The sequence below is a fragment of the Solanum pennellii genome, chromosome 5 (genome assembly GCF_001406875.1).
Source record: "Solanum pennellii chromosome 5, SPENNV200".
Lineage (NCBI taxonomy): Eukaryota > Viridiplantae > Streptophyta > Magnoliopsida > Solanales > Solanaceae > Solanum > Solanum pennellii.
Window position 1 is genome coordinate 38,460,117 of NC_028641.1, and position 14,007 is coordinate 38,474,123.

A 14,007-nucleotide genomic window follows, 5' to 3' on the forward strand; every position below is an offset into this window, starting at 1 on the left:
TATATATATATATATATATATACATACATACATACTAGCTTTTCGGGGTCTATCAAAAATAATATCTCTATTTTATTATTTTAAGCTAGGTGGACTAGACTGAATTTCACAACAATAACAACGCTCCGTGTAGGAATTCAATTACCAATAAGATTTTAGTCCTACATGTAAGGAATGCAGGCGAGTAGCAATTTGCAAATCGAATATAGGACGGGTTTTGAGAGTTAACTCTTTTTGTTGTTATAGTATAACGATGTCGGGTAGAAAATAAATCTTAAATCTAATTGGGTATTAGTATAAAACCCATTTTTAGGTCCAACATATGAAAAGACCCATATTCCACTTGGACTATATTTCCATTAAGGATGTGTTTGGCACCAAAGAAAATGTTTTTGTTATCGGTGTTTTCCACACCTATAAACAGGAACATGGGGCTGAATGCGACATCTTAATATGGAACCAGTTAAAATTGATTGCACAAAAGTAGTCTATCTAGTCCGAGCCTAGCTTGACTTGACGATGTTCACTTGCTCACACATCCATAATGATATTTCTGAAGGGATTTAAAAGATGTATTCTATTTATTTTGTCCCTCGTCGTGCAGTTGTATGTGGGAAGGTTAGCCTTTTTGTTAACATCAAAGATAAACTTCTTACGGATTTAGTTTGTGATAGAATGTGTGCGTCCACTACCAGTCAATGGACCAGTTCCCTTGACTGAACTCAACAGAAGTTGTAAAGTAAATAACGATAATAACACAACACAAGAAGTTTACATAGAAACCTCCTAGCTCAACAGAGTAAAACCACGACCTGTTGCATAGAATTTTTAACTGCTTCACTAATATTTTTAATAAAAAGTGAACCCAGTTAAAACAAATGTTAGAAAAACTCCTTAATCTTACGAACAAGTAGTCTACCTATTACTTGAAGAGCCTAGCAGATACAACACCTCCCACTAAGCTATCACCCTAGACAACTTAGACTTTTTCCAAAGTGGATACAACAACCCCCACTAAAACACCTGACTGTAGATGATTTACATTTTCCCTAGGCAGATCCAACAATGCCCACCAAATCAGTTAACACTAACTAATTTAGAACGTAACCACAAACAACTCTATTGATTCTTTTATAAATTGAGGATCAAATTTACAAGATATACTCAGAAGAATAAGTCCTAAGACCACTTAGTTGGCAGCTCGTTCTAGTTCTAGTTGATCTTGAGGACGAACCTTCACAATTTTAATAAGCCTTTGCAATAGTTCTTGAAAGCTTTTTCAAGTTACAAAAAATAAGATTATGGATATTGGACATAATCTTTATGTAGAATGTCACAACCTTTGAAGCCATGCTATTGGCCAAGGCTTCTGTCGCGTCTGCCACTTCTGTCACTGTTGGAGACTATGCACCAACTTTTTTTACTTTCCCCATCCTGGCAGTGAGTAGTGTGTCAATCCAAGTACCAGGTCCCTTCACATGGTACCTAGGTTTGTCTTGTCATCAGTTGGAAACTGTGCACCAACCACTTGTACTTTTTTCAGCTTGGCAGTAGAGAGTTTATACCATAATGAATCGGGTCCCTTCACAAGGTTCCTGGGTTTGTCAAATCATCAAAACTACAAATAACATTTCCCATCTTTTTGATGATGACAAAGCATACACTGGTGCTCTGCATGTTCCTCCCCCTGTCAAGTAGACACACTTCTTAGTTTTCCTACACCATGGACCAGGTACCTTTACAAGCCTGAGTTACATTGGTACTTGCCTGTGTTCCTTCCCCCTGTCGCTTTTGCCTTCCTTCCCCCTTGTATTTCTTATCAACCTAAGCATCTTATAAACACCCCCAATTGATTCTTCCTTGTGGCATCATAAAAAGCCTGAGCAATAAACCAACAGAACAATTAACATTAATAAAGAAGATCACAATCAAAGACAACACCAAAATGGTTAAGAAGCCAGAATGAAACAGTATTAAGCACAACACAACAAGATTCAATTTCATAAGCATAATAATATTCAAAAGTCAATACATTTGAATTGACTGAAAACTAAGAACCCCGGATACAGTCCACACAACAAAAAGGAGACACAAGAGAAACTAGCAAGAAATAGGCAAATAAGAGATGGAATTGATAACAAGGGTGAGCCTAGAGTTTGTTGCATCATTTTTCTTGAGCATCTTCTCCTGAAGAGCTGCAACCTTAGCCATAAGCTCATCATTCTATTTCTGTAGCTTTTGGACAATCTCAGTACCAGGTCCCTGTGTTTGTGCTTTAAGTAGTTCTGCCTTTGTGAGAGCAATCTCAGCCTCTTTGTTGCTTACTAGCACAATAATTGCCTCCAATTCATGCTTTAATTGGTCCTGCTCTTTGATCAACTGAGACACCTTACTTAGTATGTTCCCTTTTCCTTCACCGCACTCATATTCCACCAGAGTGGTTTGGGTAAACATTTGTTTTGTATTACTAACTCTACCTACTCCGGTATGGATGTTGAAATGGTGAAGCACCTTCGTCGGAAAGTATCCATAGCCCATAATATGTTTACCCTTGTGTTCTATTACTGTCTTGTACATGTATTTCATCATGAGAGATAAGAGATCCAACGGTTCAAACTTGCATAGTGACTTCATGATGAAATAGATCAGTTGCAGAGGCCACGGTCAATTTTTTTTTGTTCTACGAAGAAAGACCTTATTGAAAAATTCGAAAACCAACAAATATTCACCTTTCATAAGTTTCTTTAGGAGTCTAGGTCGACGAGCATCAGGAATTTTTTAACATTCCTTCACAAACGCTGCACTGCTGGTTCTTCCAACAACGGACTTGATCCCATCCCTGGGTACACTCCAGATATTTCCAAGGAAGTCCTTATCCAACCTTAGATTGTGATTGTTCACTCTGGAGCTTATGCTCCCATCTTAAGAGAATGTGATGGTGTAATAGAATTTTCGCATTTCTTCCTCATTAAAAACTGAAGATTTGATCTTAAATAGATGGCCCCAAGATTGAATCTCCACAAGGTCATGTAGGGAATCCATCCCAGGTTTGTGAAAATGTCCATATCAAAGACCGTTCCACCCAGAATTTTTCACTGACAGAGATTATCGATAATGGTCTGTTGGTATGCTGGTTTACCCTACATATAATGTTTGGGACCAGGTCATTCTTCAGATAGTTGATCAATCGGAGATGTTTCTCGCTTCCTATTGTACATTTCCCTCTTTCTTTGTGAATCCATTCCCATTCCTTTTTTCACACCAAACTTTTGTACTAAAAAAGTCCTAGATTTTCTTTTTCTTTTTCCTTTTATAACATTATTAGATGATTCTTTCCTTTTTCCGTCAGAACCCTCTTGCACACTCTTCGTTTCATACTCTTCACTAGAGACTTACACCACATTATCCAAAGGTACTTCAAAGACTTCTTCACCAGATTACCTTTTCCGTCTATTCTCAACAGTGGTGAACTCATTAGATTTCACAACATCACCCATGATTTTTTGGGTGACTGCTCTGGTAGAAGGTCACCTTCTTGGTGTATTTTCAACCACCTTCTCCTTCCCTTTTTCAGATGTTGGTATCATGATTTTTTCGACCATCCATTAGAGTGGACGGTTGTACTCATCAGTGTTAATGGAGTCAGATGAAGGATATTCATCAATCTCAAGAGTTTGGTCAAACAGAGGTTGATATCTATCAAGCAATTGGTCCACACGATGGTCATATTCTTCATTTAGCACTTTTTTCCTCAGACGAGTTAGACTTTCCACCACCAAGTACTCACTAGCAGCAAGAATGTTCCATTCTGACGGCTTGGTCTTGGGAAGGTCTCCCTCAAAAAGATGGTCTAAAAGTACTTCAGAACAGGGACCAGTTTGGGATCAGGGTGCAGGGTTATTGAGATAAAAGGGAGACACAAGATTAAGGAAACTCGATGACCCAACGTTGACCGGAGAACAAATTGACGATTTTGACGGAGATATGGCTTCAAAAGAGGTGTAAAATGCCACTTGGTCTATTTCGTTTAGAGAATCAAGCATTTTCTTAGAAGAGGATGGTGATTGAGGCATGGTGTGGAGAGAGAGAGAGTTCCAAATAGCAAGAGTAAGGAATCAGAGAGATTTAAATAATGCACTTAGAGAAAAAAAATTTATAATTGGGAATAGATGGAGTGAATAAAGGTCAGTATAAAGAACTTGAAAGGTTATGTCAGGCCCCTAACTAGATGTGTCGTTTGGATTAAAGGCGATGGGACAACCATCAGAATGACTGATGACTGACACGTGGAGATCTGAACGGTTCTCATTAAACTATTTAAGAAAAATTCAAAGAGTCCTAACAATGAGAGGGACCAGGTCCTCTAGTGCAAATGAAAAATGATTTCTGAATAGTTCCGACCATTCTCTGCCTTTGTGCTTTCCATGGGTGTATACCTACAATCAGGTACGAAGATGATCTTAGTTTACACAATGTATAACAAGTTAAGTGGATACCTGCCCTCCATATCATAGACAAAACGAGGATTAGTGGATCTTTGATTAGAATAGAATAGATCATGTTCAAAATTCCCAACTTTAGCCTGTTGCTCTCAAATTGATCCTTGCTGAGAGCTTCTGCAAATATGTACGCAATCTGATCTTCAATCCTGCAGTATTTGTAACACTTTGAAAATCCAAGACGAGTCTTAGATCCTAACATAGGTGCCATGGGGTATAAGCACTGTATTAAGACCTATTTTAATGAATATAGGTCATTTAGGAACTTTAAGAACCAATAGATCCAAGAACGTCCATGACGTTCAAAAGCTAGTTATAAGGGGTGCTAGCATGCCTTAGCCTATTTGACTAGCTTTTAGGAGCAGGAAATCCTTGAAATTAGGTGGAAGGGTTTATAACAAGTGTTAAAGATGATTCGTTGTCGAAACATCCAGGTACGAATCCCCAATGACCAACCAAGGGCCATTGAGGAGGACCCTAGCACGTAGGAGGCAACGCTTCCTAGGAAGTGCACAACCACAAGAAACCATCAATGGCTTGTGGCATGGATAGATGGGGCATCGATGCCCACAGTCGTCCCACACTTATCCATATTGATGGCGACCTAACCTTCACAAGTCTCTTACCACATCGACGAGTGTGCAGGACGGAAGGACGGGGTAGTCGTCGACTCACAGACGGCCCATCGGCGGGGTTTCGTCTGTGAGGGTTAAGTTTTCCTGCAAGTTTTTAATGTTGGTTCATTTAATTAATTAAGGAGTTAGGGTTTATTTAAGGATTACAGGAACATTAATTAACTAATTTAACCCCCCATATAAAGGCCCAACCCTCATTAATCTAAACACAACTCACAAAAATAAACTCTATTCCTTCTTTCTTCTTTCTCTCTCTCTCTCTTTGGAAGCCACCATTAAATAAAATCTAGGGGGAGATTTTGGGGGTTGTAAAGGGAAGATTGAACCATCAAATTCATCAAACGTTGAGGTTTGAGATCTAATTCACCTTTTAGACTCTTTCCTCAAAGGGTTCCTTCGAAATGTATCTCAAAAGTTGTGATTTCAAGTGGGTTTCATTAAGTTGCGAATTTGATGTTATGAACTGAGTTGTTTATGATTTCTTTAGCATATAATGGATGATTTAAAATGTTATTTAACTTGATTATTTTAATTTGTGATTACTTGACCTAAATTTGAGTAGAGAATGATCTTTAACCCTTAACCCTAGGTTGATCTTGATGTAAATTGGGATGTGATTTATTCAATTGTCTTGATTATGGGTTAAATAACTATTAGATGATGTTAATACACCCATTATTATGAAATTGGAATGGATTGTTGTCTTTCATGCCAATCTTGAGAAGTGATTTAGGTTATGGAAATTGACCTAAGTAATCTTGCTTTAAGCATTGTTTTGGTATTGATATGGTGTAGTGGCTCTTCTAGTATTGATATCATGTTGATTATTTAATTATGCTGTTGAACATTTAAATTCAATTGAATTGAGGTTTTGTGGTAAGGCCTAAATAATGAACCATGAAGGAGACTTGGTAAGCCTTAGAATCTTTATCTTTACTTCCAATTGTGACTAATTGTGGTTAATTCATTATGTTATGTTGGAGTATGCCTTATATTAGGATTGATAGGGTTGTATGATGTTGAATTGAAATGTGTTGACTATGTTGTGAGGTTGTTTAAGGTGTATGTGATATAAGGATTGTGATGACTATCAATGTGCCTTGATATGCTATGAATTGCTAATGTGTTAACCTCACTTATATGAATTGTGAAGAAAGGACTATACTCATCCAAATTTTATTGATCTATTGATGATGATGATTATACAAGAGGTAGACCCTATGACCTAAATTAAGCTATGATTGATAGTTAAAAGCTTAACAACATTTCAATGAAGGGACTTAGCTTAGCACCGAGTGAACTTGACAATGGGAGGTATGACTTCCCAAGGAGGAAGATTAGCCCTATAGTTCTATATGAGATGTTGACTTTCCAAAGAGAAATACTCATCCAATAGATTCCCATGAGAGGAGGACCCAATTAACAAGTGGTATAAAGAGGGAAAAAGATATCTCTTAGTTCTTGAACTATGTTGCCCCCATAGGATGACTAGCTAGTGGATCTACCTAGAAAGCTATGTTTATATTTTATTTTAGTTTGTCCGGTAGACCACTTTCCATCGGTGTATTGTTTTACAACACCGGATTCCATACTTATATCTTTTGGTCTATGTAAGTTAAGGAAAGTGTTCCCTAAATTAAAATAAATTAATGAAGTATAAACTAACTCAGGTGACTTGAGAGGTTTGACTTAGCCTAGGTAGGTGTATGGGACTCTACTTATGGCTTGCACTAGTTGACTTTGATGGAAGCTTTAGGAAGTTGATATTATGTATGCATATGACAATGATGTATATGATGATAATATGTTGATGCTACAATATAAATGATATTATATGATGATGACTTATCCATATGAACATGTAATTGGATTATATTGTCAAAGCTGGACATTGGTCATGGTTTCTTGTTTAGTCTACTTGATTGAGCAAGTTTATGGGGCTTTGCTTGGTCATTGCACTTTTTGATTTGATGAGGATTTTTGGGTAGTTGTGTTGCTTATTATGATATGATTAACTTTTATTCATGTTTTTGATGATAGGGTTGTAGTAGATTATGGGTTCAAGTATGTTGATGTGCATATTACTTGTTTGAGTTAGTAAGCATGTTTAGTTAATTGGTATGACTTATTTTATTATGCATGAGACTTTTAAAGGGAAAAATACCATGGTTTAACTAAATATCCCTTTTTAGCATGTTTTTCTATTATTTGTGCATATGATCTCATACTTAGTACAAGTGGCCTACTAACCCTAGTTTCTTCCTTTTCCCAAACATTTTAGGTTCCGGTCGTTGAAGGCTCATTCAAGACGACTTTGATATTCTCTACCATCCAAATGGGTAGGTCCTCATTTTCCGATGGCGATGCCAATATCTTGCCTATTAAGTTGTTTTAGTTTTAAGACTTTTATCTTTATTCCACTGTCATTGTGTACGACTTGTATAAGCCTCTATGTGGATTCTGTACATAGATGTAGGGCTATGTCCAAATTGTTATGATCTTTAGATGGTATGATATTGAGAAAAATATTTTATACTCTAATCTATCTTATGTATATATGTATGTTAAATAAAAGTAGAAGGCTATGTAACCTTTCTATACAAAGGGTCTATGTATACTCGATATGTATATTATTTGTATGTATAAGTAGTAAAAGTTTTAAAATTTTCTGATAAATTCGACTTATGAATGTGAGGTGTAATCCAAGAGGCTAGTACTAGTCCTCCAAGAGGACGACGACGCCAGTTACATCTAGGGGGTGAACCCGGATGTTAGTATTTCATGATGATGTTCCCTTTCTAAACATTATCTCTCAAAAAGTGATGGCTCACATCAATGTGCTTTGTCCGTTTGTGCCGGAACATATTCTTTCCCATGTTTACTACACTACTACTATCACACATGAAAGGAATGGTGCTGATTTGGATTCCAAAATCGTCAAATTGTTGCTTTATCCAAAGGATTTCAGCACAACAGGAAGTTGCAGCTACATACTCCGCCGCACCTGTTGAGGAGATACTGAGTTTTGCTTTTTCGTAGCCGAAGAAATGATTGAGGATCTAAGAATATGTGCCACTCAAAAAGTGTTGTTACTCTCCTCTTGATAACCTGTTAAATCAGTATCTACGTATCCCACAAGCTCAAAGGAATTACTGTAGGATAGAACATGACCAAGTCCCTTGTGTTTGATACACTCAAATTATAATTCCCTAAAGAAGTATAAGCAATCGTATCAAATAAAGAACCCAATTGTTAGGTTGGAGTCGAACCCACGACGAAAATGGTTTAGACTTACCTTTAGTCTATGATTACATATATTAAGTCATGTCCTTCTCGAAAACAGTTAATTAAAGGTGTGTGTGTGGGGTGGGGGGGTTTGTGAAACAAAAGTGATCAATTATTTCTAAGTAAAACAAGTAGATAGATTAAAACTTTTGTGTTTATCAAGTGATGAGAGTAACTATGGTGTAAGTGTTCCCCATAGTTCATAACGCGGTAATCTTAGCTATAATAATTCTTTCCTAGTGTCTTCCATGCAAAGTGGTAAGTTCTGTATCTCTAATTCCTTGGTCCGGCACCTAGTAAATTTCACTCCGTACCTTGGTGCGGCTACGTGTGTTTTAATTACTAACCCTTACCTTTTACCTCATATTAAGCATCATATGCGATGTATGGATTACTACTTTGCACCAATCAAAACTAGCATATTAGATAGTGTATACTAATACTATGTTGATAATTCTTTTCCTATCAACCACCTCCTTGGTACGGCAAGTAGAAATAGGTCAAGTTCTAATGCGTGCACTCGTTAAAATGACTTCTAAACGAAAGAATTATCAATACATACAAGAACCTATTCTAGAATTGTTATTTATCTAGTTTTACCTTGTTAATCACCCATGGTTACCACAACCCTTGTTGTGGATTTAGTTTCCCGTGCCTAGAAATATGACAATTCATGGTTTTTAAACAAGAGTACATGTACTTACTTTGACAAGTTTGAAGAAAATCCAGAAATAACACTTGAATTAATGAAAATATCTTGAGAATCGATTCCGGAAACTTGAAGTAATTTCCAAAATTCCAAGTTCAACTCCCAATAACAAGATTATGAAAAATAACAAAAATTCTAAACCTAAAAATGAGGTTTTAAACCCTATTTTTAATAATAAAGTCATAAACTAAAAGGAGTTCTAAATAGGTAAAGTCTTTCCAAAAACGCGTCTTCAATCGACGACACCCTTGACGGTCTATCGATATAATGATGGACGATCGACTGCCTCTCCGTCTGTCCTTACTTATCATCTTCTTATGCCTTCATTCTTGCATCTTCTCTGATCCAATCGACGGAACAATAGCACGGTCTGAAGATACACTTACGGTCCGTCGATGCCTCCGTCGTTCCACACTTAGTTTTTCTTCAACTCGGGTATTGGGACTAATCTCTGATCTGATCGACGGTTTTCCTGGACGGTATGTCGATCAGTCGACAGACCATCGGTCCTTCAGTAGCCCAACACTACGTCAGATTTTGCCGAGTTGCTTCCAGATTCTTGGACCTCCAGTCGAGACCACCACCTATGGACCATTGATGGGAACGATGGGCCGGTGATGGCATGGGTCACCTCCTCTGCACAATCTTCTGTAGTTCTATTTTAAATGACTTTTCTGCAAAACACAGATAAAAACCATTAAAATTTCTACAAAAAAAGGCCCTAGACACACACTAAACTTAAGGAAAAAGCATTGAAAGTACCGTGTAACCACGGTACATCAACACCGTCAACTTAAATTTGTTGTTTGTCCTCAAGCGACACACTATGACTCACCACAACACCTTTGTATAAAAGTATGCTCATTTAAACTTTTGCAATCATATGGTTATCAATCCCGATTATTTTCAATTCCTTAATGCATGATATCACTCTTAGTTCACTCATGTGGATCAGACCATGACACATACTCACCACGCCGGCACCTCTACTCTTTTATCCGTCACAAACGCACCAACTCTCCAATATGCAACTAGTGTTCTTACTTCAAAAGATATCCTCCTTTTTCACACGATGATTTCAAATTTTAGTATGAGGATCATTATTCAACACTCACTCTATGAAAAACTTCACACCTTATTGATACCTGTCGGTATAGGCTTGCCCTTATTTTCGTTGCTTTAAGTTCACCATATTAGACTCATAGGATCACGATAGGACTTTCTTGGCTTGTAATGTAGGCTCAGGGTCAGGTATGATACATATGGATGCATTTTAGTGACTTGTTTCCCTCCTTGGCATTACGTCTAAGAGTCCTACCTCTTTCATTGTCTATTATGCCTTTTTTTCCTTTTCTTGTATTCTTTGTGTTATTTTATCCTTTCTTCCTCTTTTTGTGAAAATGACTCTTCTTTTATTTTTATTATTATTATTATTATTTATTTTCTTTCACTTGATTTCAACTTTGATTGTGTCACTTCTCTTCTTCACTATTTCTTTTCTTTTTCCTTTCACATTAATTCTTTCAACCCCACTTTTCGGAACATTACTCATAACAGCCACCCTCAACTCTTGGCTTTTACATAAGTCGAGGTACACAATACCCAAGGTTAGTTCAGGGTAGAGACGATATTGGTTTCTGCATTATCCATCCTCAACTTATGCTTTTGGCCTAAGTTGAGGTGTACATGTCCAAGGAGGGACCAAGGGCAACACATTATACCCAGAAAAGATGAGTTGGGGTAGAAAAGAAAGGTCCATTGTAAGCTCAAAATATTTGGATAAAAAAGGGGATCAATTTCATTTGGTTTTCTTTTATTCAGGCTAAAGATTGACTAATTTGAACAATGGCCTATGATCCTATCCTAATTGTCTAGCACAAATTACTTTTTGCATGACTAACCGGACAAGTTATAGCTTGGTACAACAGTGGAATAATCAACTTTCCTCACACTCTCTTAACACCTCGTTACCCTACAAGATTATCGTACACCTCGTTCGAGGGTTAGATTAAGGGTCATGCAACGGTGTATCTCTATGTCATGCTTAGAGCCAACACATTCAACATTCACTATGCCTAAACATGCAAGCAGCCTTTTTAGAACGGGATATCATTGTATTTAGCCATCATGCTTCAGATTTCACATTCATACTCTGTATAAGATATTAACATGCCAGTTCAACTGTAAAATAACAAGTCTCTTGGAGCAAAAGAACACAGGCAAGAAAAACCCAAGAGAGGATCATGAGTTGCGCGACTCAGACTTCACCCTAGCACTCACTTTCTATTTAGCCCACCCCCAACAAGAAAGCATGCAATTTTCCCTAATGCATAAGAATATAAGAACAAGGTTGTAGGTGAATCAACTCTGAGGTGCATAGCACCGAATATCAATAAGCAGGCGGTTTCAGCTTACCGGAACTCGCTTCATCAGTAGTAAAGACACCATCAGTAGTGTCCACAGCAATGTCAGCACCCTCAGTGGTGCTCCTCTAAACATCATCGAGCCTAGAGCTAGATGCCCAAGCAGTTAACTCACGTGCCCTTATCTGCAAGGCCTCCTCATGTACAAAAGAAGATCTCCTCGCGGCCTCTATCTCAATGTTCTCCTTTTTTCTAACCTGAGCCTCCACAGTCTCTCTTGACAGGTGCCTCTTTGCATGCTCACGTGGCATGGGAGGTGGTGCAGTAGAGGTAGTGAATAGTGCAGCAAGCACCATATCCTTAGCAGGCTCTGCAAGTGTGGCCTTAGACTCGGGCACCCGCACATCTAAAATGGTATTCATATCAGCCCTCAGACTCGCCACAGTAGCCTGCAGAGTTGAAAAATATATAGTGGGGGTTGGCTGTGAGAGGACTCTCAATTCAAACGCATTGAGACGCTGGTGGACCGGCAGAATCTTCCTCTCTGTCTGCTGGGCAATCCTCTTCTCAATCTGATCCTCAGCCTAGGCAATGGACTTCTGCATCTAAGGTTGGATATGATGCAACAATGTGTCCATCTGGGCCTCTAGCTTCTGGACCCTAGCAATCAGGACTAGTGCTGCTGATGGTGTAGATCGGGAGGAACTCAGTGCTCCACTAGTGCTCGGGGCAGACTCAACCGGGGTGGTGTCGGTAGGCTCAGAAGCATCATGATCAGCCCCTTGGGCTTTATCAATCGTATCTGCGAGGTTCTCACCCAACGGCTGAACCTCCACTCAACTCCCCTTATTTGGTGCCACCTCATTGGACTCATCCCTAATGAGACCGATGTCCACTGTCCTAGTAGGAGTTCAGGGAACATCAATATTCCAGATGAACACTCCAACGGCCCTACACAACTCAAAAAATAATATAGGGAAAGGGGTAAGTGGTTGAGGCCTTAAAAGACTTTTCATGTATGACTGCCAGCAACAGCCTCGAAAAACCAACCTCGAACCCCTCGACCATTGCCACAACGAAGAACGCTCTATCCCATATAAGAATACTTTCAGCAGCTGTGGGGGATAGGAGGTGGAGGACCAAGATCCAGACGAACTTAGTAGAAAATGTAAGGTTGGCCTTCTTGATAATGCCTGTTGGGTCCATCACCAAGTTTGCGCCCTCACAGTCTACTGATATGTGTTGAGAAATCCACCTCTTGGTGGTCTCTCTCAGATTCTTGTCTCGCTGGAAATGGTCCTGGTTAATCAGAACCCACATATAATAAAACTCAGGGGTGAGGGGGACCCTGGTGGCATCCGTATCAGCACCGTATAAGGAATGGCGAATGGTGGGCAAAAAGATGTCCACCCGGCAGCCACAGACTCGAACCTAAGTAAGTGCTGCCTATTTGGCGGGATTAGACCGCCTGTCCACAGAATCCTTGAGAATCGCTACACAAGAAGTGTAGAACTCTCGCACCGACTCCTTACTATAGCTTCCCACTCTCCTAGCCATCCACTCGAGCTGGTGGGGGGTGAAGAGATCATGTATGGCAGGGACAGTGTGTAGACACCCTTGTAAGAAAACGCCGCTCAACTGTCAGAGTCCGAGTCATGACGCCTTTATCATTGAGCAGCTAGGCGTCCTTATATATTAGGTGTTGCCCCTTTACGCACCACCGGTTAGTCAGATCAACAACCAGTGAAGGATCCTCATGTGGGGGTGACGGAGCAGCCTCTGAACTCTGGACCTCATCAGACAAGGCAGGGTGGGCAGGTGCATCCGTAACGACGGCACCCTCAGAACTAGAACTTGATGCGATGGCCTCATTTGACCCTGTAGAGTGGGCCGACTCACCATCGAAATCCTCCTCGGATCTAGACGCTCTTTCAGAACCCTAGGCGGACCTAGAGGGTGTGTCGGTCAGTGTGCGCTCTTCATCAGACAGGGAGGCTGTGACTACGCTTTACGCTACCTTTTTGGCATGCCCCAGGTGGTCCTAGTAGCACGTGTCGGTGTCTGGGTGACTTGTGGCACGTATTAGGGATCATTCTCATCTTCCAACAAGCCAATCATCATCCGGTGTGAAGGTGCCATGGACTTGAACCATCCTCGGGAATAGACTAAATCCTGCTTAGGGGCCATTGGTACCTGCAAGGAAGAGTTATTAGATTCATTGTTATGATCCTATAAACACAAGAGATACAAAAACCAAATTTAGAACTAAAGGCACAGGGAACTGCAGAATAGGATGATGGGCACTATCGATGGCCTGTTAATAGGGTCTGTCGCTGGACACTTAGAAAATTTCTAAAGTTATAGGTCCACAGTGCCTGCAGTTAGAAACGACGCACGTGCAGAACGGACCGTAGTCCACTTCTGTCGTTGGAAACTTAGAAAAATTTAGAATGCAGCCGAAAACAGGGTTTCAATTAGGAATTACGGATGTGCAGAACGGCCTGTCGATCAATCAA